Source organism: Oryzias melastigma, linkage group LG8 (genome assembly GCF_002922805.2).
Source record: "Oryzias melastigma strain HK-1 linkage group LG8, ASM292280v2, whole genome shotgun sequence".
Lineage (NCBI taxonomy): Eukaryota > Metazoa > Chordata > Actinopteri > Beloniformes > Adrianichthyidae > Oryzias > Oryzias melastigma.
The window spans coordinates 6,556,109-6,581,482 of NC_050519.1; the positions used below are offsets into that span (position 1 = coordinate 6,556,109).

The window sequence follows — 25,374 nt, forward strand, 5'->3', positions numbered from 1 at the left end:
AAAAAAAATCTTTTTGCTACAAAATAACTTCATTTTTGCACCCAAGAAGTACAGCATCATAATATTGAGACTAAAAGGAAAACATTAAGCAGCTAAATACTATATAGACGTAAAACACACTGATTAGCAAGAAGCTTCTTGAATATATTTAACTCCCGTCATATAATAATTTTTATTTGCATCTGATATTTGGATGTGTCTGTAAATATGTGTACGATTTCTATTTTAATTTATATTTAATTGAATTTCTATTATATTTTTATTGTAAAATTGTTCCCAGTTTTAATTATGATTTAGTAGATTATAGCAAAAATAAAAAGAAAACATGTTTTTTCAAAACTTGACTGTTGGTGCAGAAGTAACCCTTTGTTGATATCCCAGCATTCCTTTGTCTAAACTCTCTCCCGCTCGCTTTAAAGACACTCAAAATGCCAACCTTACATTAGCGTAGCAAAAAATGAAGACGTTCATGGATCTATTCGTCTGTAAGTGGAGCATTTATTATTGGAGGTGAGGAGGGAGACTTTCGAATTCTTCCCTTCTGCCTTCCCCTCCATTTGAAGGGACGTTTTTAGTGCAAGTGTGTCTAGAATTTTTTTATTTTTTTTTTTATAAATCAGACCCTCCAAGCGGAGGGATACAAAGTCCTCCGTCACCAGGGAAAACAGTGTTGGGCTGAGAAGTACTTTACTTCACTTTTCTTCGTTTACATTTGTATGTTAATAATAACTTTTTGTTGTAGGATGACCTTTTTAAAGTTATAAACCTGTAGTTGTTATATATATTTGAGCACTGGAAGCTCTGCGCTAAAGCTAGCGGACTGTCAATTACTGGTGACGTCATTGAACAAAAGTGACGTCCGAATTATGTGACACTATTTTTTCATAACTCTTCATTTGGAGGGCTAAATGAAGGGGTAGGGAGAAGGGAAGAATTTGGGTTGGGCCTTTAGCTAACCCATGACAGTTTTAAAAAATTTAATTCATTTTTTTTAAACCGCAGAATTTTGTCTGCTCCTGATCCAATACAATTTGACTAGAAGAAATACTCAAATGCTAATAAACATCGGAAACGTTAGCTTAACGTTGGCACTTTCTAATGTCACAATCACTTTCTGCCAATCTACGGGTGGCTCCTCCCCAACCATTCTGTCCCACTTTTAATTAAATGGATCAACAACCAATCGAGGTCCCCAAGAGGTACGGTTTAGTACTGTTTAGTACTGTTTAGTACTGAGGCTTACATGCCCTCCATTACAAGAAAAATGTTACAACATGTTAAAAACACAATTTTCCTTGGACTGGGACTCAAAGTGCTCCTTAGCACCTGAAAAAACCTGCGAGCACCGCACAGGTTTGCCCATTTTTCCTCTGTCGACAGCAGTTGTGACTTAAGTCTTAAGACTAATTATTAAATGGCGTATACCTACAAAGCGGGTTACAGTCATAGTCCCATTCACACACCGATGACGCCTCCCTCTGCCTATCACTGACGCCAGCCTATAACCACCAGGAGCAATGCTGGGTTGCCCAAGGACACTTTGACACATGGGTGGGCAAAGCATGAACTAAACCTGCAATTTTGCAATCAGAGGTCGACTGCTCTACCTCTGCACCACAGCGACAGCGTTTCCGAAACAAAACGATCTCAGTTTGATGAGCTGCTAACTGAGACAAAAGGCTTAATGCATAAATTACATGACATTAAATTAAAACATGACTTTTTACAATAGCTTAATGATGTTTTTATTATATTTTAATTGCCTTTTAAACAGCAGCTCAACCTTTGCTGTATTTTTCTCCACTATTTAACCTTTCACTGCAGTATAAGAAGAGAAGAAAACCCTCATTGGCTGGGCGGCTGCGGACAGGTCAGCGCCGAACACCAGTCTAAACACCGGCCACTTCAACTGTCCAGCTGAGCAATTGGTGGATCCCTTTCTTTAGGCCTTTCTGCATTCTGTCCACTGATAGCACCTTCAAGGGGGAAAATGTCAAACAGGATGCTAACATATCTAAGTGCAGACAGGCTACTGTGTCATTCAAGACTTCACAGGGAGAGAACAAATGCTTCCTGCAGAGACTCTTTCCTCCCCTGCTTGACTCAACCAATTATGGCACAGCTCCTTCTTCCTCTGTAACCTGCTTGGCAGTCTTTCAATTCGGGCAACTTCCAGTTTCTGACCAATCATTGTTTACTCATATGTTTGTTTGTTTTTTTAAATTGCATTTAATGGAGGCTATTATCCCGAGCTACATAAAGATGACTAATTCTTCTGAGAGCAGGCGGGTTTCTTAACCCGATGAACTTTAGCAATGTTCTGCTTTTTTCCCCAAAAGTCAGATGAGGCAACGATGAAGTAACCCCACAAACAAATTAGAACTGAGAAGTCCAAGCTTGTAAAGGAAAGGGGAAGTAGAGAGGTTTTGAAACATTTTAAGTGTGAGACAGAGAGTTGTCTTGTTATCATAACCTTATTTACATGTTAAACATTTTGTGTGTGTGTCTGTGTTTTAACTTGTTCTTCCAGCATTTTTCTCATATATTAGAAAATTATTTCTTTATTCAAATTTGTTGTGAATCAGGAAAAAAAGAAAATTCTATTTAAAAAAACTGAAGGGCTGAAAGCTAGTGGGAGAGTGTGTGAGCAAAGGGATGATGGGAAACGAGGGCAGGCTTACTTGACGCCAACAACTTTGGCCGCTATGCAGAAACTATGTCCAAGAAAATGTCACAAAAACAGAATTATTATAAATAAAAGACCAGTGGGAACGCTTTTACAACAGATAAAAAGTTAACTGGAGTGGGATTTTAAATGTTTAAAATTAAAACCCTCCTAAATAATGACTAGAGAATACTCTAAGACCTAATAGTCACATTTAAAAACTTGTTCTTTTGAAAATCAATAATTTAAAAGACTAAAACGGCTAAAATCCTAAAGTTCCCGTTATTTCAACTGAAAAAGCTGATTGTGATTTTAAGTACATTATATTTCAAATGTTAAGAAAAAAAGCACATATCTTCAAAATTACTTATAATATTGCTCCTGATGTCCTATTAAAAAAAAAAGAATTGAACTCGGAATGATAGATGCTCTTATCTGTAATCAGTGGCATTAACACTTGTGTGTAAAAGAAAGACATGAAAGATTCTTTAATGGAAAAGTAAAACAAAAGTGTTGGTTAAATCTTCCACAGTTCTGCAAATCACAGCTTTATTCAAATGTAGGAACACTAGAAAACACTGCTTTGGAAATTAATAGAAAAAGAAGTACGACCGCATCATCCAAACTCCAACTTACATTAGCTTCACAACTACTTCAGGTATGACATACACGACAATGGTACATTCCATTTTTACTTCGTCCTTTAAGGGATGTAGTAAAGACATGTTGGGCCTCACGTCTAAAACCCTCCATGGACCCGGACAACCCAAAAAACCTGCAGCATATGTATATGACTATGCCTTAAAACGTAGTCACTTTCCGCGTTTCTCCACTGACTATGAAATTACGCATTTTGGATTTGCAATGATAAATTTGCCTAATATAAACACGACAATAATAGAAAAAAACGCTCAAAACATATCGCAAAACTGCGATGGAAGCACTTTTTCGAATTAAATGAGTCACATGGCCAACAACCACAACAACAACATTCCACTGTGGCGCCACAAGTGGTCCCACAGGATCACTCAACTTCTCAATATTTGAGCGTGTCGTGAGGAATTGTTGGATCCAAAGATTCTCTGTGAAATCCCCAACCAAGATTTCCCAAAATTGCCTCATCCGTAGCTTGCTGCTCCGTTGCCTGAATAAGACGCCGACGTCTCCTTTGATAGATGATGATGAGCACTGGTACCGTGGCAGAAATTTGAATAAGTATTGTTTTTGAATGACTCATCATGTGAGTTAGTTTGTGTTTATTCGCATAATTACGATTTAATGGAAACAGTGTAATTGCGAAATTGTGTTGTTTTGACGTTTCTAGAATTTTAATAAAGTTTTGGGAAAATTGTGTAACAGAAATGAAGTCAGGTTGAGTCGGTTAATGACTACATCTTACTTTCTTTTGTTATACTCATCTTTCTAATGTGTGATATATAACTTTAAAAAAACTTCAAAGTACAGAGGATTCACTAGTTGAATAAATAACTAAAAAGACATTGTTTGGCCACAGAAGAATTCCTAACTGTCAGCCTTTTACTCCTAGCAACAGTGTTTGTGTTGTCAAAGTCTTCAATCAAGCTTTCATCGACATGTTTGCATACCGATTGTTCTTCCAGTTTGCTAAAGATAAATATTTGACACCTTTTCTTTCAGTCTATTAATGTTGTAAGATTTCCATATCAATGGAAATGTAAGGTTTTTCAAAAGAAAATATAAAAAATATAAAATATTCAGGTTTGCTTTTATAATGTGTAGTGATGTAAATTTCATAATATGAATATAAAAATCTTCCCGCTCTCTTTATCTCTTTAACATAACTGGATCATAGAAGGCCAAACAGACAGAGATAGTGACAGATGACAAAAGAATAAAGTTCCAGTCAATTTTAGAATCAAATCCTAGTCTCACTTATACTGTTTTAGTATTGTGGAAGATTATTTCTTCACCAACTTGACAGATTCTCTAAGATGACAACTGTATTTGCTTCTTTTGTCACTTCACCACAGTAACATTTATTCTTCCCTTCCAACAGTTGAATGTGGTCTATGTGAAATAAAATACATTGTGACATGATACATGCACAATGAAATTCCAGGAATTGTCTTACAAAGGACATTTCAGCTGAAGACAACATTTGCGTGACTGATAGTGCTTGAGAGAAAAATAGTAAAAAAATAAAATTAAAAACGTTGACTGAAAGAGTTCTGAGCCGCTGTATCGTAGCGATCCGCCATCGCTGCATCACAGTGACAATTCATTTACTAAAATATGTCCTAAATGTTACACATGTTTATTTAGTACTGGTGTGGTGATTCATTTGAATGATTTGGTTTATTTCATAATTTTTGGTTGCTGATACGATTTGTAGTTAAAATTGGTAAATTCTGAACGATCCTAAAATTGATCCAGGATCTTTTTAGCTAAAAACTCAACCAGTGGAACTCAGAGTTTTCCTAATTCCATGCATTTCTAGCACGATAATTAAGTGTAAATTAAATATGTCACATGCTTTTGCAAAATTCAAAGTTTTTGAACTGTAACTGACACGGCTGCGTTGATACAATTGATTAATCAATTTAAAGCTTAACGGATCAATAATTGATACATAAAAATATAGATCAATTTAGGACATGAAGCTAAAGTCCGCTAGCTTGATGCTAACGTTTAATAGAAGTTCCCATAGGACGGCTAATGCTAACACTTGGTGTTTTTTGGTGTCGTGTGTGTCGTCCGCCGTGATGCCACTTCGTCGTTTTTATGTTTTAGTAAAATAAACCATACCAAAATGGCGTTTTTCAATATCAATAGAATCGATTTATTTCATTTTGAAATGATTTTATAATAGGACATTTGATTTGATTTGATTAGAATTGAAACGGATCAATTTGGTTGGATTGTAGGAGTTTTAATCGCTACACTTCAACATTTACGCAAGTTAATTCAATTTCATTCATTTAATTATTCTCTAGGATTTGTAGTAAATAATTGTTCAGAGATGTTGTTGGTGATTGTAACTGTGAGCAGAGAGGATCTTCTTCAGCGGCTATTCTATAGAAGTCTCTTAGTGAACAAACTGTGTTGTTGGGTAGTTGTGTTTTGAAAAGGATGCTCAAGGTTTTCCATGTTGCTTTTCGTTTTTACAAAGCGCATTTCTCCACAAAATCACTCCAGCAAAGAGCCAGCCTTCTTGACCAGGTCGCCTCTTCAAGTCATCTTCTGTGATGACGTTGGATAAAATCCTGCCGGGTGGAAGGAGAAAGAGTTCGACATAGTGGACACAGCTCTAACTCAGAGTAAAAATAAAAAAAAGGAGCAGAGGGAGTAAAAGGGACGCTCTTTTTGAAGTGGAGCCCCTTAAGAAACAGAACTCCACAGCCTGAAAGCACTGAGCTGCAACAGAGGACAAGCAGGGCCCTTGTGATCTAACATATTTGAGCGAGTCCTCTTGTAGTAAAAGATTTCATCTATAAGTCCAGCCTGTCATCACATGAATGAATATTTCAACTTTTTTTAAATCAAACCTCTTTATTACCTTTTAGCCTGAAGTACTTAGTCTGGCATAAAAATACTAATAACAAATACACATGAAAATTCTGTAACAAAACTATGTCCTTTGCTTGATAAGTTTCATATTTTACACTCACCAAAAAAATCTTTTTTTAATGACAATTACAATGATTAGTGCATATAAAATAGTTTTACACTTAAAATTTCTTGCATTATTCAAAACAAAAAAGCTATTTACTTAAATTAAAGTTTGACAAAAACACTAAGTCAAGTTTTGTACTTAATTTAACCGAAGCAGCATAACTGAAAGCCGCACAATTGGCAGTAATTTTCTAAATTCGATTTAAAACTTGCTTTAAATGCGAGTCCTTCGAAGGTGAATGAGCGGCAGAGCATTAAAAGGCAGGAAACTTCTACATTTTTGAGAGGTGGATACTTCACATGGGAGTCTTTAGAAAAAAAAATCCAGAATAATCAGTTTGGAAGAAGCTTAACCTCAATGAACTTGATTTAGAAACAAAGACAAATGCAGCACAGCTCAAAGTCTCAGTCATTTGGTCTGTGAGGTCATTTGAGGTGGTCATTTTGAGTCAAATGTATGTGCAGAGAGAAGGCCTGCACAATATTACCCGGTGCAAAATTAAATTGCAATGAATAGTTATCTTAAATATTTACACTGTTGAATTTATTTAAATAAAACTGGAAATTATGTATTAGTTGTTTTGCTTCATGATCATATATCACAAGTCATATCATCATTGTAATATTAATCATTATTATCACAAGTTTTTCTAATATTGTGCAGCCCTAGTAGAGAGTAATACATAGAAAAACCAGCTTTAAATACATCAACTATCCCATATAATTAAATATAAAAAAGGAAAAAATGTCTAAATCAATCTGAATGATAACATAGCATGATAACATTCCTAAACATCTAACCAGGGCCTCTAAAAAAATGATTATTAAATCCAAATTCTTTCAGATCAGATTCTTTCTGCTCACAGTCTGTTCTTTGTCATCAAATTCCAAATGTCTTCAGATCAATAATCCTCTTTGAGTAAATCACTAGCAGTGAACCTCTGAATCTGAAATCATTGAGCGCTAGCAGCGTTTTGTGTTCTTTGCTGCATAGCGAGCAGAACTTCAAAGATTTATAATACAAAAACCCATTGAAACAACCACATTTCTTAAAAAATTCTTCACAGTTGTATGTTCCTTTGAAAGCATTAAAAAAACTCATACATTTTTACCAGATTTTTTTTTTTCTGTTCAAAGATAAACTCGCCTTTAGGGATTCTTCTGGCACTGAATCGGCTGAGAATATATATTTTTTTTTTTTCAAAATGCATACGGACATCTCAAAAATTCCACGAAAGCCTCTGCAATTTTTGCAATTAGAGATTGTTAAGTTTATGAGCTGAAAGCCCTCGTTCTCTGTAATTGGCGTTTGGGGATCCAGCAACCTTTTCTCCCATCTCATGTGAAATTCAGCCTCTTTGTTTGACCTCTGTTAAAAACCTGACGTCCAAAGGCAGTTTTTAAAAGAATGTTTAAGGAGTTTAATTCGCAAAAAATATTTAAATATCTTTCCTGCAGCTTGAAAATATAAATGTTTGTTTATTTCTTGACCATTATTACCAATTAACTGAATAATGATGATTAGAATTGAACATATTTATTACATTTTATCTAATAAAAATTTAAATTAAACTTCAAATTATTAATTAATGGATAATACATTTCTCAGAAACACCATTTTGTGAGTAAAATGTGTTTGGATGAAAGGACCAGGCAGTGAGTAGATTTCCCCCATCTAAGTGTTTACATTTCCCAGTAGAAAGGCAAAGAAGGAGGCCCAACCATAAACACCTCAAGCTTAAAGAATGCTAAGGCCGGATCTTCAGAATATCATCAAAAAATGCTCTTTCACAGTAAATATCAAGAAGTTATTCTAGAATTAAGAATATGTTGATTTAAATAAAATCAAGCTAAACACTTGGCCAACAAGTGACAAGATTTTTTAAGTGAAATTCACATATTGCATCTTGATCAAGTTAACATGTTTCAAATGTTAATTGAAACTAATTAAGAAAAAAATGCTTACTTAAATAAAAAAAACACACTTTGGAACCTTTCAAAGTGAGTGTTTTTACTATAAAACTTTATTTAAACTCAATCTGTCCTGCATTACAGTGTGGACTCATAGGCTATGTCCGAATTCCTTCATCACTTACTATATAGTGAATTTGCCATTTTTTATGCAGTCCGAATCTACAATTTTAAAATTGAGTGCCCTCAAAATTTCCCAAAAGTCTTTGCAAAAAAACAGCATGCATCAATTATCACTACATTGGCGAATATAGACCACAATGCATTGTGTTTAAAAAAAAAAAAAAAAAAGTCGAAATGTATTTATTAAATAAACCGTCGTAAAATGGTCGTATTGATTAGATATTAGATTTTAGATTTTAGCGTCCTGTAAATTGGAAAGTCAAAAAAAAAAGAAAAATTTTAGCAGGAATTCAGACATAGCCATCAAGACAAAAGGCGAAACAAAAACCAAATAAATCCTTAAAGATTTACTCCATTCATCTTTTGTTGTATTTTAAATGCCTTTAAATTCGCCTCTCAGTTGTGGGCGGGAATTTTTGGCACAGATCAAACCTATCCCCCTATCCCCCTATCCCCCCTGTTACTGAGAGCTCTCTGTTTACACGCTCCCCTGCTAGCTTACATCCACTTACACAACTTAACAATACCGGTACAATTAAAATATGGAGGAATATCGGCGCTATCCAACAGTTTAGTCAGAGGTCACCTCATTAGACGTTCATGGATCTAGTCGTCTCTGAGTGAATGCATCAGAACGGACCTAGTATATTTTCTACATCACAAATATGCTTGTTTTCATTTTTTTTGTCTGCTTCTGATTCACAATTTGAATTAAAAAGTCCTCAAATTTAATTTAAAGCTCAATTTTCTTCATAAAAGTCCATAATAAAAATACAAATTTCAAAAACTTCATGCAAACAAAAGCTCCTCCTGCACACAAACATGGATCAATAAAGACTAAAATATATATATTTCCTTATACTAGGCTGGTTTCCTATAAAATGTCAACTGTGTCGACAAACCAGCTCCCTTCAGAACAGAAGAGAGGAGTCTAAAGTGGCTAAACTGTAAGCATAGCTAGTCACCGCCATGCATATGTAAGAGGATCTCGCTGCATACCCCTGACTGGCGTGGACTTTGCCTTCCCGCTGCGTGGTGAGATAGGAGGAGACGTACATGCACAGCATGAGCTCGGTACCAAAAGGGGAACAATTGGATTCAGGTAGTCAAATCAATTATTTTCTGAATTACAAAGAAAAGTGGAGTTAAAAGCCAGCCACCTTCAATTTCCATTAAAGCAAATCACCATGGTATTCAAAGGCAATTACATTCAGTCCAAGAGCGTGCGGTTATCCACCTTCTGTCATAGCGACTCAGTGCTTTAGTCCTCGGATCTTGCTGCAGGCCGCATCATGCTAGACTCCCCTAAAGGATTTGTGTGCTGTCTGTTTGTGTCTGGCAGGGACAGGGTGGGTGGTAAGACAAATATGGGTTATGTGCTGTTTCAACACTTTTAAACCAGTTTAACAAAACAAGTTGGAGGCAACACCTGAATAAACGCATCTATCAATTTGACATTTTCACTCATTGTCTTATTTTTGTTTGTTTTGCAGCTATTTGTGTAGAAATTGTGTGGTTTTTTTCAGTATGAGCTCCAGGTAACCTATGCATGAGGCTGAGCATGGAGCTTTTCGCCAGTTCTGCCCTTTGATCTCCCTCTCTTTTCAAGTGTCAGAGGTCAGGCGGCTGCAGTTTCTCAAACATGGTATCTCGCCTGTCACCAGAACTCCGGACCCATCCCCCCCGCCTCATTGCTGTTACCCCTAGCATGTAAACCCCCCACCCCCATGTCCCTTTCATGCCAAGCTCTGTGCTGTCAGTAAAGGTCAACCCCACCTATACCCGACAGACGCCTTTTACCCCACAGGACCACGACTGAGAAGTTCTCAAGAGTCGACAGACCCACAAGCTGCAAACTATTACAGCAAGGACTGTTTGTGTTTCACCTACTTTGACTTCACAAGCAAATGATAACTGTTGCTCCATGAAAATATCAAACATTTCACTGGTAGATTATGGCATAGACTGATGCCGTCAAACAGTTTTAGGATGTCTTTGATTGGAAGCATTTTTCTGATGATAGACGACATACAGAATACTAGGCTTAAAATTGCAGTTCTGAGTATTTTTTTTGTTCAAATCAGTGGAAATCAGAAGCACACGAAAATTCCAAATAAAAAAGGTTATGGGAAAAATGATGGTCACTTGTAGATGACTAGATCCATGAAAGTCTTGTTTTGCCTTGTCCGAGCTGGCATCTGGTTAAAAACTATTTTTATTGCACCGGTAATCTTAAACTTTGTTCCCACTGAGCAGTCCGGTATGGACCGGTATTTTGACATATATGGCATATTAAACAGTATCGAACCGTACCCCTTCGGTTGTACATCCATTGAAAAGTATAGCGCTCATTTAAGCTAACGTTTCCAACGTTTGTAAGCATTCGGCGGTATCCTTAGCCGTCTGCATTCTTCTTTCAAACATCGTTAGATTCCTGTTATACACGATGTACCAGAAGTAAAGAAATCGAAAGACGAGCTCATAACTCATGACGTCCATTGTTGTTGCTTTTCTAGTCATCACACTACAATGACACGCTAGCGTTCTACACCCCGCATGCGCCGTGAAAACAAACCGCTCAGTGGAAGCGAGGCTTAACTGAGTGGAAGCACTCAACAGAATTAACCGTACCACTCCTTTCTGTACCGTACCGCTCAATGAAAACGAGGATTAGGTTGAGGGTGTAGCATCTGTAAGCTAGCAGAAGACTGTGTAAATAATAGATGTCGGGAAGTAGGGACAGACATACTGTCCAGTCCACAACTTAGAGGTAAATTTCTAATGAACTCCTATGGCCCAATCCGAATTCTTCCCTTCTCCTTACTCCATTTGAAGGGGCTTGTGAAATGCAACTGGTGTCCGAAATATATTTTTTAATATCCTCCCCTCCAATCGGAGGGATATAGACTCCTCCCTCGCGAGGGGGTTCCACATCACGCTGTACAGCGGAGGAGAAGCAAATTTATTCAGATGGGAGTGCTCTGAAGGATGAAAGTTTACATTTTACACTTTTTGGTATAGCATGACCTTTTTAAAGTTATACAACCGCTGCTGTTATGGATATTCGAGCGCTGGAAGCTCCGCGCTAAAGCTAGCTGACCGGCAACCGTTGGTGACGTCGTCAAACAAAAGTGACATCTGAAAAGGGAGACACTATTTTTCCATAAATCTCCGTTTGGAGGGTTAAATGTAGAGAAAGAATTCAGATTGGGCCAATGTCATAGAAACCAACAGTTTTTTGGGGAGCTAAAAACAGCATAATCATAATTAAAAGACCACCAAGAAGGATTTTTAAAATAGATGAAAAGATGATCAAAGTAGGTCTTTGAAAAACAGAAAAAAAAATCCTCAAAGTAGCTGAATTATGAAATGAATATTTGTATTTTGATTTGTTTACTCACAAATTTGTCCTTAACAATTTCCTTGAGAGAATAATGGTTCAAAAAAGAAATATTGCCTACTTATAGAAAAGTGCTTAGAGTGCTTTAGATTAAAAACATACATTTTTCAAGACTGAAAGGCGCTGAAGGACAAATATATGGGTCATTGATTGGCTCCAACACATTAACTTAGTGCCATTGTGTATCTTACAGGTTATTAGTTCCCTTTGATCAAAGCCGAGACAGAGAAGACGGTTATCCTGAGATCATCCATAAAAGGTTCAATTAAAGGTCAAATAGTTACGCTTAATGGATGGATGATCTTCATTCTGCTTGAACCTGAATTTATAACTTTGTTTAAATGAAGCTGGATTAGTAGAGAGCGAAATACTCAAAAGCCTGAATAGCTCTGAAAAGTCACATTGTACGTATGTGGAAAGAGCCTGAAGCGGAAATTGTTCTTCTACGGTAGCGAGGCATCTATGAGAAACCTTGCTTGGACTCCGGAGACGCATACTGGATGTGAGAGGAACACTATATAAGCTGGGGTGACCTTGCCTACATCTAAATAGATTTAAAAGTAAGTAGTAAAAAAAAAGTTATTTCATATAAGGAGGATTTACAAACATTAGTTTGTAATCACGGCCAGAGGCTTGTCTGTTACCAAGCGATGTCCACACCACGTCTGAGCGTGACTCGAACATTATGTCTCATGATGCACGTCGGAAAATAACCACAGCTCTCAGTGCCAGAACAACTGACTTTTGATTGCAGTGAAATTGACACACTTAGAGCACCTATTGATAAGAGAAACATAACCACAGGGTTAGCGCCCCATCTTTGTGGCGACCATAAAAATACTACAGATGCAAATCCTTTTTTCCTCTGCATGTCAAAGACTAAAAAATATGAAAAACACAAGTTCCCAAAAGCTATAAACTGAAAGTGCTAATTCAATAAGTACTTTTCCAATGTAAACAGCTTCTGAAACGCACTAGCCTTTGGCTTCTGGCAGTCCAGTTGGAACTGAACCTCTTGGTGTCATGGGTGACTTATCTCCTTGGTGTTTCTCCAAAAAAATATTTTGAAATGGATCTCGGACTCCATCTGATACCGCCGTGTAGCTGTCCCTCTGAACTAGGGATTGGGTAAATGTTAGTTCTTTCAGCGGTCATAGCTCATCTTTAAAAGCAAAGTGGAAATCTTTTGCTTCACTTTTACACAAAAAAGGACAATAATTTCAAAAAAATTAACTAACACTTTTCTCCTTGGTGTTTTCAGCTTTCCTCTCTTCTGTTCTGGGGAGTCGCTGGAGTCTATCATATCACTTGTTGAGGCTTAAACTGTTTCACATGAGCTTTTCCAGCACAGTGACTATCCTTTACAAACAGAAACATGCGACAGAGCTCTCATCTCTGCCATATTTGTGAGTGATTAGGGCAGTGGCACAAGGATAATCTGGATAAGCCGAGCGCTGAGAGCCACGGCTACCTCTTCACCCTCTTTTGTTTCGAATTCATTGCATTTTGAACTAAAAAAAACCCCTTAATTCACTGTTTTTTGTGGCTGTGGATTTAGAATAGAAAGTTCAGCACACCTAGTTTGCTAAGCTAAGACATCTTTTGAAAATCATTCGCCTCATTAACTGCAAAAACAAATGTTTCCTACATTAGAAGACTTTAAGCAGCTTGATCAATCAACAATGAATGCAAGAAAGCAAGAGTCCAGTTTTGAGGGCAATTATAAGACTTTTTTATTCATTCTTGATTAGATTACCTGCTTAGTCATACTTGATTTTCTAATCTTAAAAAGAACAGTTAAAAACAAAGATACACTGCAATTTTATTGTAAATATATATTTGAAGTTTTAGCTAATTTATCTACTTTTGTTTGAAAAAACAATAGAAAATTTAAAACAAATTGACCTAGAGGGAAAAAGTTAATGTGATTACATTTGTATTCTTAGTTTCCTTTAACCTGTTAAAATGCCACATTTGATATTAGGGCTGCCACGATTAGTCGACTAATTGACAACTAATCGACTATTAAAATAGTTGACTAGTCGTTACTTTATATTATATGGAGTCAGGGTTTATTAAGTTTAAAGTATTCTATCTATTTTGGCTAATTTAATATTTTTTCAGTTTTTTAGGCTTTGAGTTTAGCTAATATTTCAGTGACATGCTAGCTATTTTGGCGAATTTAGTATTTTTTCAGTTTTTAGGCTAATTTGGATTTTAGCTAATATTTCCACTGCATGCTAGCTTTTATGGCTAATTTAGGATTTTTTTGTTTTTCAGGCTAATTTGGAGTTTAACTAATATTTCAGCTGCATGCTAGCTATTTTGGATAATATGGGTTTTTGTTGTTTTTTAGGCTATTTTGAAGTTTAGCAAATGTTTCAGCTGTATGCTAGATGTTTTGGCTAACTTAGGCTTTTTTTTTAAGTTTTTTAGGCAAATTTGGCATTTAACTAATATTTTAGCAAGCCCGCCCCCACTTCCCATACCCATCTGTTTAAACACTCTGCTGTTAGCTTACAGCCCCTTACACCTCCAACCTAACATTACCACTACAACAAAAATGGCGATGAATATCTCAGCTATCCAGCCGTACAGTTTTGAGCTGGATGTGGATGCATTAGAATGGAGGTTATGACTGGTCGATTGTATATAATAATAATAATAATACATATATTATAGTATATGTCATAACTAGAAGCTTTTTTAATTTTTAATTTCTTTGTCTGTATAAAGAAAAACTCAATGACTTAATTTTCAAATTAAAAGTCCTACATCATGAGAAAAATGGCAGAACATGTCAAAACACTATTTTAATCGGAGTGGGTCTTTAACTTTAGTTTACTTGGATTCATGCATTTATTCAAATGAGTTTAGGTCCTATAGATATCACTCAGTGACAGTAAATGTGTAAATAAGTCAATACCTGTCACCATCAATACTTTTTTCATGTAGTTTATGAATAAAAGGAATATTATTTCTATGCCTTCAAATCCTTCAAATCTATTCATATTTAAAACATCTTGTCTGTTTGTCTAATATTTATTTAATGGGTTGTAAAGTACCATGAAGGTCACAACAGGGAGGATTTCACAGCCATAAATGTCACACAGATTCCAATTTCTTCTGTTTCAAAGAGGCGAGAGATGAAAAAAATAAATAAAGAGTTGAAACAAAAGCATATGACTTTCAGAAATTCACAATAAAAGTAATCACAATGGGGAAAAAAACAGCTAAGTGTTTTCTCCATTCAATATCTTTGTTGTTGTTTCAGAATAAACAATTTGTCAGGGATTAAACGAACTGAATAAAATCTACAATATCTCCAAACCTAAATCCATGAACTCTTCTAGAATAGTTCCTAAATATTTTCATGCTAAATCCTAAAATAATATAGAACTAAAAAATAATAACAACTCTGTTTATTTAACAATTGAGTTAAAAAAAAGAAATGTACAATGTGATTTTGCTTTCGAATAAGTTCCTAAACTCACTTTAGGACTTTTTTCTTTGAAAACGTTAGCCTGGGGGGGCATGACACAGCTGAACTTTAGGAAACTGGTTCATAATTTTATGCTTCACGCTCTGCTCTCAGCACCAGCCACCACTTTGTGTTATGTAAACTATTGAAATGGAAAGAGGGAGTGCTTTCTTTTTTTTTTTTTTTTGCACTGTAGTTGCACTTCCCCATCACAATACCAAGTTAAGGTTAACATGTTTTACAGTTAACACACAACTTTTTTTCTTCCATTTGACAAAAGTAATTCACTTTACGATGCACAAACGCCGTTTCCCATTCCCTCCATAAGTGTCTTTAAAAGCGTCATCTGTTCAAGGTTAAAACGTCTGCTGAAGATCAACAAAGCCGGCATCAATCAGAAAGGAACCTAAACCGGTCACCAGTCCATTACCGGACCACACAGATTGACAGCCACACACTGGGGGGAATACACAATCACCATTTGGGCAAAATATCTTTTAGGAAGAAGCCAGAAAACGTGAAAAAAAAATCCCACGCATGCCTCCGAAGAACACGCAAGGATCTTTGTGCTGTGAAGTGCTAACCACCATGTTTTCATTTAAAACACATTCAGATGAACTTACTTCAACAATGAATGACCGAGCATTAAATAAGGATGTGCGTTTTCTGACTGATTGTTGATTTTGTAGATAGTTCATCTAAAAACCCTGCTGATCGGCGCTGCAGTGGGCAGGGATGAGCTTTAAAGATCAATATGGCATAACAGCAGCACAAATCCAAACACTGACTTTGTAATGTATTGTGCAACGGCCTGAACAAACACGAAAAAAAGCACAAAGAACATGTACTTCTCAATTTTGTTGGTGAAGAAGTAAAGCAGAAAGAACGCAGCAGCTCGTCTGTAAATCATAGAATGAAAAAAATAATGTTTTTATTGTAGCTTTCAGTTTATTGATCTTCTGCCAAGCCTCATCTTTTTTTATTGTTTCATTTTATTCGGTTTTATCCTTTTTTTAAGTGTTCTTACACAAATGCTATTTCTTTTTTAAGATTTCAATTATTTTCCAGTAAAAAAGGGAAACACAAAAGAACGCACAGACACTCACACAAGGTCATGACCTTTGGCTGCATGGAAAGCTACAGTAAAGACATTTAGAAGCTGTTCATTTTGTGGTTGTATAACAAAACCACAAATTTCTGTTGTCTTTTTAGTATTTTAAAACATTCCTATGAGATTTTTTTTTTTTTTTACATGTTTTAAGAAACTTTGCTTTAAAAGGGCGATGTTTGTTTGCAAGCTTTCCATTGGTTCTATCTCATTTGCTGTAAGCCTGTTATGGGATTGAGCCAAGCAGGCACAACTCCATCCTGCTTGATTAAAACACTAAAATTCGAGGTAGACTTTTCAGGACGCTGGTTTTTAGTCATGTTGCACAAACTAGAAGCAAAAAAATTGACCCACTTATTAAAAAAAAATGCTTTTTTCATGCGTTTCTCATGATGGAGGACATATACAAGGAAAATAAGCTTAAAACTGTATTTCTGCAAGTAAAATGTTATGAATCACGTTAAGACGAAAAGAACCCTGTTTGAAAAGGATCTCATTTGTGACAGAAAATACGCTGGAGACTCCATTCTGATGCATCCACGTATGGCTGGATAGTTCTGCTACTCCTCACCATTTTTTGCTGCACTGCTTTTGTTAGGTTTTGGGTGTGAGGGGCTGTTAGCTAGCAGGATAGAGTGTAAAACAAATGGGAATGGCACAACTTAGAGGCGAATTTCTAATAATGTTCTGCAAAAACTATGTGTTACGCCTGGTTCACACCAGACGCAAAAGCGCTGCAAAGAGGTGTGCGGGCGAAGTGTGCGCGGTATCCGCTTAACCTCTAGTTCACACCAAACACTTATTTTTCCGCGACAGTCGACAGGCGCTTCTGCTCAGCAGTGGTTATCTAGAGCTTTTTTTCCCCATCACCCCCGCTCCGTAGTCGATCTGTGTGTACCGTATTTTCCGGAGTATAAGTCGCAGTTTTTTTTCATAGTTTAGCCAGGGGTGCGACTTATACTTAAGAGTGACTAACTTAAGTTATTTATTTATTTATTTTATTTAGACATCAAAAGGGTTTTATATTTGTCATTTTCCCAGTAAACACCAGCCGTCTTTTGACAGTTGTTTCCGCTAACAACCACTAGAGAGTGCTGCATCCCAAGTATTTCCTACTAACGGCGGCAGAAGAAGTGTCGTCCAAAACAAACAAGGAAGAGAATCTGATTGTTTCTCTCTAAAACTTTGATATTTTTCTTATACAGATCAAAAAATTAGCATTCTTGTATTTCTTTAATTAGCTACGCTTGGCTTGGCAGATTTGTTCTGAAACGTCAGACTTTTCTCCTAAAAGTGCGACTTATACTCGGTTTTCTTCTTCTTGATTAGACATTTTTTGCTGTTGCGACTTATAGTCCAGAAAATACGGTATTTTATGGATGTGCCAAAATATTGATACTGCGATATATAGCAACATTTAGTCCTGCATTTTTTTCTCGATGGGCTCTCACCAAGTACAATCGCTGCATGGCGCAAACCGGCCGCGGAGGACCGTGACGCTTCGCGTCTGGCGTGAACTACATCATAGGTGAACAAGGCTGTTGAATGGAAGCGGCCTCCTTTCTGCAACACTTACGCATCGGCTGTGAACCAGGCGTTAAAAAACTTTTTTTTTTTTATTTAGCTAAAAACCGCATAAGCAAAATTTTAAGACCAAAGAAGATCAAGTGGGACTTTAAAGGCAAACGTGAACAATCCTCTAATATTCAAATGTACGTTGGGCTTTTTTTCATTTGAATATACCGGAGATAAAACTATAGCTGTTGACAATATAAGACAGAGTTTGAAGACTTGCCAGCCTGACTGATGAAGTGATAAACTGATAAAGTGATAAACCAAGGCTCAACTGAGCAGAAGTATATTATCACAAATCGAGATAAGCAAAAAAAAAAGTGCCTAAGTGGCACTCTACTATTTTGTGGGTTCCTTTCCTGTCTGCTGTCTGGCTTGTCTTCTTCGCATGTGAAGGCGGAAGCACCAACTCACTGTTAAGCTACATTACACATCAACAACAACAACAAAAATCTTTAAAGAAGGAAGTGTTTGGGGTGTTAAAATGATTGGCTGGAGCAAAAGAGAGCATCAAAGCTTCAAACAGCTACAAGCAAAACCCATTCACAAGATGAACCCGGCGCAGCCCTCTGCGCACCTGATGAGTCAGAGTGAAAAAACAGAAGCCACTCTGACATTGAAACCTGAACCTGGCAAAGCAAAAGCATTTAATATTGTTTAATGCAGCCGGATTACTCTAAAGTTAAGAATTGATTCGCATTCACACCAGGCTGGCAGGCGAGGACTTTTTGATCCTCTGCCTCAGGTTACATTGCGTATGAGGAATTGATATCCTGCGAGGGACAAGCGTCAAGGTGTGAAGACGAGCAAATGAGGATGAGGAGAGTCGGATGAAAACACACACTTCGTTGGCCACCATAGGGGACATGTACACATGCACAGACCTAGATTATAGATAGAGAAGCACCAACACTTAGCGTCCAGTTAGGCCCACAAGAGAGTTCGCTTAATCTCTGCTTAAAACACTGCAACTTTAATTTGTTAGAATCCAAAACACTTCTGCTGAGTGATGCCAGCATACATTATTCTATTTCAGGGGTCTGCAACCTGCAGCTTCAGATCCTCGTGAGGCTCTTTTATCTCTCCTTTTATCTTTGGCCAAACATAAAATAAGTCAGGGCTGACCCAGCCATGTCGACCATCTGAACAGCAGCTCCCCCTAACCAAAACTACCTAAAGAAAACGAATAAACAAAGCCCACAAACTAAGACTACCAAACCCCAAACTAAAATAACAAAACCCAGCAGTGTAAGACTGCTGAGGACAAAGAGGGGAAAAGAACAAAAAAATATATATATAAAAAGGAAGATTTTTTTTAAAAGTAAAGATCACTTAATTAGCATTTATTGAATTTAGATTAGTAAAATGTATAAATTGATGGTTGAGGTGCACATAGATGATAAACTATGTAGGTTTTTACATCCCTGTTCACCTGAAGACGTCTTGTTTGTTATCTTTTGTGAGTTAAAAGTACATTTTATCCTGTGCTGCACAGCATTGGTTGCTAGTTGTTCAGCAACAGAGATAATCCTGTTTGGCACAGAGCATCTTTTATTTTGAAAATGAGTAAAAAAAAAAAAAAAAGAAAGAAAGATGCTAGTTTCTTTTAATATTTTTGCTTTAGTTTGTGCCAAAAAATAGACATAATTCATATTTATTAATGAAAAAAATAAGGTCATGAATGCAAATCCAAATTTCTTAAAGGCTAAAGAAAAACTATGTGGCTCTTTCTAGGTTTTGATGAGTAGAAAATGAGTCCAAATGGCTCTTTTACTGTTAAAGGTGTCTATTTCAATGTATATACCGGTAACTGTAATTTATTAGCTCTTGTTTAATGCATAAACAAAACTTAGGCTGTCCAAAAAGGTTTCAGGAAAGCTTAATGTATAATATCATAATTAACCACACTTGTCAACACGAGTATTAGATCGTTCCTGTATTGAGTGTACCACCTTTACTATGTTCCTTTTAATCTGTATTGTTCAGCCTTCATGAAATCCCACCAGAAATCAAATTTATTAGCTTAAATAGATAGCTGAACGCACTAACAAATACAAGTAATCCCTTTATGATTGCATGATCCAATCAGCCGGGATATTTGCAGCACATGGCCTCTCCTAAATAGTCGGGTGTCTGTGCGTCTTTTATGTCGCAGTCAGTCCTCACATGATACGATTTCCTTCAAGGCACTGGCGACGTCATTTGTTCACAGAAGTCATGCATGAGAGATGAAGCATGACTCGGGGCCTTCGGCGTTAATAAAAGATGCAACAAGTTGTCCGGTGTACCCTGACACAACACCAAAAAAAAAGTGTGAAATCAGCTTTTAAGGATAAGGAAGATTCTCAATGAAATGTGGAGAGTAGTTTAAAGAGACACTGTGAGGCTGTCCACAAGACCAGGCGAATAGTTTTTGACGGACAGGCAAAACTACTATTCCCTCTTTCGTAATATTTTTCAGCTTCTCGAGGGATTTAAAAGGGAAATGAGCAAATTACTCACAATCTGGCTTTGAGTAACTTACCTACTGAAAGACCTGCAATATGTGTTTCACTGAAAACATTGTAAGTGATTTCATGACTAAAAGTAGGGGCGTTCTAGAAACCCTTGTGACACTTTGTGTTGGTACTGAAGCAGAAAGATGCAGCTGCATTTTGCCTCTAGGTGTAGATGTGCAAAATTGTAGAGTGCAAATATTGTGTGAACTGGAAAGCGAGCACTATTTATCCCTCTTATGTCTGCTATGAGCAAACTTTGCCCAACATCTTCTGACAACATGAAAGCATTGAGCGGAGTTAATGTATCTACAGTCCTTCCCTAATGCCTGAATTCTTTCACAACACTCTGAATATGTGTTTGTGATGTATTGTGTCGCTGAGATAATAGCTAAAACCCTTATCAGGCCTCTCAGGGTCTGAACGAGAGATACTCCCACCTAGTTGAAGGAAATTCACTTAAAGTCGGGCAAAAATACACACGCGACAACCAAGAAGGGTGGGAAAATGTCGCAGCAGGGAAAATTAGCTGACGAGATCCACATTTGAGAAGAGCGAGCAGCAGTCATGGGATAGCGGCGAACACGCTGGACGCCAACAATCAGCAAACCTTATTTGACAGATGGATCAGAGCACTGCTGGCCCAGACCGGGCTAAAAGCTCAAGTTCACGTGACTGGTGGATTAGCGCTTGCCCAACCGAAAGGGGGAGGAGGTTAGCGTGCATTACACCACATGCTTCCTGATCACTTCCCTTTGAATCCGTTTCCCTTTCTCTTTCGCTCTGTATAGATTTTTCATCCCTGTTTGTCCACAAGAGATTTTGCTCCATCATTTACATAACTTCCACTCTCTAAAAAGCACCAGCGCAGATTTGGATCGCGGGAAAAAGGAAACTCTTGGTCTCAATCATCAATTCCTCTTTGACTAAGCAGTTCAAGAGTGTCAAAAAGCCCCATTCTAAGTACAGTCATTAGTGCATTACTGTTTCTGACACCTCGCTTTTGACTCATAGCTCAATCAGATCAAAACCGTTGCTTTAATCTGCCAACTTCATGCTGCTAATGATGTTAAGACAAGGTAAGTTTGCTTAGTATTCATTTAAAACACAATAGATACGCTCAAAATGTATTCATATTTATTGATGCAGGGCATGCAGACGTTACACAGAGAATAAAAAGGTTAAATAAAGGGCTGCTTTCTCTTTCTATCAGATGTGAAATGAGCAAGCAATGAAAGCTTAAAAGCAACAAAAAAAATGCACAAACATTGCAATGGAGCTGAATGCCAGGAAAGATTGGAACATTATTTTGTAGAGATTACAGTTCGACTAAAACGTTTGACTTAAAAAACACAAAAGATAACCCAAAAAATGATCAAAAAAAAAAAGATTTGTGATAAACTTCACCAAGAAATTAATAATTTAATATTAAATGAACATCATTTTCCCTCTTAGCTTCTTAGAGTTTGATCATCTGTTTAAAGTTAATTTCTAAAACAGATAAATACAACAATCCTAAAGGTCAATAAGATCCAGGCAATTAATGTGACACATTTCTGTGGGACCAATAATTAAAAGTTAGACTAACCGCCTCTTCATCTATCAGTCAAAATCTGAAAAATGATTTATAGATTCAAAATGTTTTTTAAAAAGGTGAGTTTAATCATAAAATAAGAAATATATATTCAGTCTTTCTTGGAAGATAACATATAGATCACAGAGTTTGACATTTTGATGCTGTTTGTCACCAACCACACCATGATTCTCATTCATGAGTTCTGCATTCCTGCTTTGACAGTCGGCTTTGTTTTGGCCTTAATGAACCCCCGTTTCATGCTTTTTTTTAACCACATTTCACAGTATCGCTATAGTAACCGACAGGAGATGACCTGATTTCAGCCAACTTTTTGTTACAGTTAAAAAAGTAGCAAAAAGTAGAACTCTTTAACTTTATTTTATTAAAGTACCACAGTTTTTATGTACTTTATAATTGTTCTGAATAGTCTTTTAATTATGATTATCTCATTTTTAGGCAAAAATCAATAAACTTTTCTTATTTATTTATGTTTTTTATTATTGTTTCTGCAAGAGTTCATCACCTCTGAATTGTGGGCGGAATTGTTGGCACAGAGCAAGCCCGCCCCCATTTCCCATCATCCATCTGTTTAAATGCTCCCCTATTAACCCCTTACAACCCCAGCATCACATTAGCAGTGCATCAAAAATGACGAGAAATTTCGGAGCCATCCAGCCGCACAGAGCTTGTTGCTCGCTGATTGTAGTTTCTGCGTCGTTGCTACAAGTTTTTCCGATGGTCTGCTCCTGATTCCCAAAGCAATTTTACTGTTTTTTTTATTTATATGAGAAAAATACCATAAAAAACACACATTTTAATAAGATTGGGTCATTAAATATACTTAAGTAGAAGTATATAGATTGTGCATATGTACTGTAGAAAATATACTAAACTAAATGGAACATTTTAAGTAAACTTCAAGCACACTACCTAACTCTTAGTTTAAATTAAATACCCTTGCAGTACACTTAAATATTTTCTTTATACTTTAAAATAAAAAAAAATATTAAAAGTTTAAAATAATTGCAGTTAAAAAAAAGTGCTTCATAGCCTAAAAAGGGTTGAGTTGTTGATATGTAAACACTGATGAAGGTTGTCTGTCTGGTATGACATCTTATCACCTTCCCCTGAATCAATATCTTATTTCACAAATACAAAAAAAAAAAATGCACAAAATGTCAGCTTTCAGGGGTGGGGCAGTTAAGGTGACATTTGTCCATGACTGCAGTGACCTCACAGGGCGCATTTGTGGGCTTTAACATGTCAATCTGCTGGACAGCGGGTGTCTTTAGACCCATATTTTACCTCCTGTTGAACATATTTAGGATGGGGGCTCTAACTAAACTTAATTTAAACATTTAAAATGAATAATAATATAAATAAATGTATATTTTTTTAAGGTTATGTGCAAAAAATGCGCATTTAAAGAGAGTTATAGTAAAGTCCTGACGCGGTGAGGACACACTGGGAAGCCAGCTTCGTCTCAGAGGAACCTGCCTGTTGATTCAACGACAAAAACATGGGAAAGTCGCGCGCGCGCAGCCGAACGCCGACCTCGTTCCACGGACGCGTTCTGCTGAGTCTCGCGGGGAAGCGGCGCCGGCGCACTCGCAGTTTGTTTACAAAGCCCTGTCAGAATATTATTTCGCAAGAGGAGCGTCAGAGGGACGAAGCGAGGACGTTTATGTCCCCCCCTCCACCTCCTCCTTCACGCCAAACGCTTCCCAACAGTGGCACTCACCTCTCTGGAGCGATTCACCGTGCTGTCCTCCTTCTCTTTTTGTTTGGTTTTACATAAAATGAGTGATGGGTCTCCACCAGCGTGAGCGGCCGACGAGGCGAATTCGTCCGTCAGTCAGTTCCTAACAGTTCTCTGCACAGTTCACGGCTCTGTCTCTGTGTGTCTCTCCGCGAGGGACCGCCCACTTCCGGCGGTTCCTCTGTTGTCTGTCAGGAGTAACAGCCACTTCGTATTTCTGTCACTCTGACGATTCATTTCAAGCCTAAAGGACATATATGTATTTTTTTTAAAATAAATGTATCTAATTTTGTCAACTTTTCATGTAATTATTAAGTTTTCATTTAATAAAAATCCTTCCGAGGATAGTTCCAAAAGAACCGTAAAACTTAATTTTTACGACACAAATATTTAATTTACGGTAATTGTCATTTGTGATGTTATAAATTAAAAAAAAGTCAATTTAAGCCCAAATATTTAACAGTCTAAAAACAGTAAAGCAATAAACTCAGGTGCATCCTTCTCTAGAAGAATAATGGCGGCGCCCTCTGGTGCTATTCCCCCCTCTGCAGGTCCAACAAAAAATCATTCTTTTTTTTTTCTTTTTAGTAATACAAATTTCAATTGACAATTCATTTTTCAATGTTATAATATAATTTAAAAATGTATTTCGCAAAATTTCTAAATTTATTTCAAAAATAAAATATCGTATATTAAATTAAAAAAAAAAAGAAAATCAAATGTTAACAGAATTTCTGAAAGATGTGAATTAAAATCTACAGGGACTATAAATGTATTTAAAAAAAATTGTTTTCCTTTTCTTGAATTTTTGTTTTATTTGTTTCCTTTCAATTCTTTAATAGCTTGAATAAAACCATTTTAAGATACAATCCCATCAGAAATAACATTAAAAATAAGCCTTCATTACTAAATGTGTAATTACTTTGTATTACCATTATTTGTTGCTCTGTTTTTGTTCGTAGGGGTGTAACGATTAATCAATAAATCGATTTCTGTCTGAGGCAGAATCGGATCAACTTTCACTATAATCGATGTTAGAAAATACATTTTAGATAAAGACATCGTAGGTTTATTTAACTATAATGCAAAAGTGCTATCACAGAAGATAACAGACATGATGGCAGCAAAAAGTAATCAAGCCATCATTACAGTGCAATGTGTGGAAACACTGAATTTTGAAAGACATGTGACCACACAGCGCGGTACAATGTTCCGTTTGTATTATTTTGATGTGGAAAAACAGGTAAAATGTGAATGGATTTGCCATTAATTCTTGTTTGTTTTTACACATATTTAATTTACACTTAATTATATTGTAAAAAAATACATGGAATCTGGGAAATTTCCCCTGCACTGTTCAGTACCAGGTATTTATCTCACTGCATGAAGTTTTGGGAAAAAAAACCATCCTGGATCAATTTTAGTTAAGTGAATTTGATTTTTCAAAATGAACCAATATCGACTATGAATCGAATCATTAAAACAAATTGCTACACTCCTACTAATTACTGTTTTTCTGTTAAATCACTAACAGTCGTTCAATAAAAAAAATTAAAAGTTCCAACAGCAAATC

At 36.5% G+C, this 25,374-nt stretch overlaps 1 protein-coding gene across 2 annotated transcripts in view; it reads right to left on the reverse strand.

Annotated features, from left to right (window-relative positions):
• Window positions 1–23,995, reverse strand: part of stat5a (signal transducer and activator of transcription 5a) — a 65,821-nt gene extending 41,826 nt beyond the window's left edge. The window contains exon 1 of one of the 2 annotated variants that reach the window (XM_024273028.2): window positions 23,784–23,995. The gene's annotated coding sequence lies outside the window, so the exon portion shown is untranslated. The remainder of the gene's footprint in view (window positions 1–23,783) is intronic. The other variant, XM_024273027.2, reaches the window with a different exon arrangement.
• Window positions 23,996–25,374: the final 1,379 nt, after the last annotated feature.